Below are 1,190 nucleotides of genomic sequence, written 5' to 3' on the forward strand. Positions count from 1 at the left end.
GCACTGTCTATGTCATTGATGAAGATATTAAACAGTACCGGTCCCAATATGGACCCCTGCGGGACGCCACTCGTCACCAATCTCCATCTGGACACTGTGTTACAATCCAGTCAACTGTTTAACAAGTTGGCAGCTACTCATGCCCTAAGAGATACTTTTTGAGGAGGATTACAGGGGAAGCACAAGTATTAAGGGAGCCCTTTTACCGCCTCCTCATTAAAGGGACAATCCTTCTCACCTGATTGTGAGCCCAGATCCAGGCACATGAGGGTGAGGAGGGAGGTTAAGCAGGAGGAAGGCAGCTCCAGGGAGGGCGGTGGAGAGCACCAGGTAGTTTAGTATCAGTTCTGCCGATACCCTTGCACTGTGAGGCAGGGGAGACCTTCTGCATGAAACAAAATCCTCGCTGAAGTTAAGCCCAGGTCTGGAACTAACGGTGACCGTCTCAAAGACTAAACCTCCAGCACGCGCACGCGTGGATCCAGCCTGCTACCTGGCAGGCAGCAGCTGACCAAGGAGACACTGCTGTTGGTTTACCCACTAGGGTAAAAGGGATAAAGAGCTACTAGTGCAAAGTCAGTCTGCATACACAGCCCACCCACAGCACAGATGGACAGCCCAGCACAAGCCCCAAAATGGAAGCTTTCCCTGTTTTAAACAACTTCCCCTTCATCCTCTAATTTAAAGTTCCATCCCCAACCAACACCCATTATCACCATCCAAGTAAACACAGGGAGACCCGAGGCACAAGGTGTGCACGTGTCCAGGGTCAACCTGAGCCACCTGGAAGAGCTGCTCCTGCATCGGAGTCTGGTCTATACCAAACAGCAGCACGCCTCCACTCCCTACACACTTCCCTGGATGCAGGATGCGACAAAACTGTCCTGTGGCACTTGGAAATACATTTACAAAAAGAAGAGAAACCCCTACATTAAGTGACCATTTTCTCTGAAGTTTCACGAGCTAAGCTGTATAATTTGGCGACGTTTGATGGGGCTGCACTCTACAACGCACATCATGTTTTCACAAGTGAGAAGAATTAATGTCCGAAATACTTAAGTTGCTAAAACCTACAAAGCCTGCACACATTGGGGAGCAAGCGCAAAGGAGCCTGAAATAATAGCTCCAAATGGAAATCCCACTAGGCAGGCAGCAGGCAGAAAATCAAATGCCAATCATTTCATTTACAC

The sequence above is a fragment of the Aptenodytes forsteri genome, unplaced genomic scaffold (genome assembly GCF_000699145.1).
Source record: "Aptenodytes forsteri isolate BGI_AS27 unplaced genomic scaffold, ASM69914v1 Scaffold270, whole genome shotgun sequence".
Lineage (NCBI taxonomy): Eukaryota > Metazoa > Chordata > Aves > Sphenisciformes > Spheniscidae > Aptenodytes > Aptenodytes forsteri.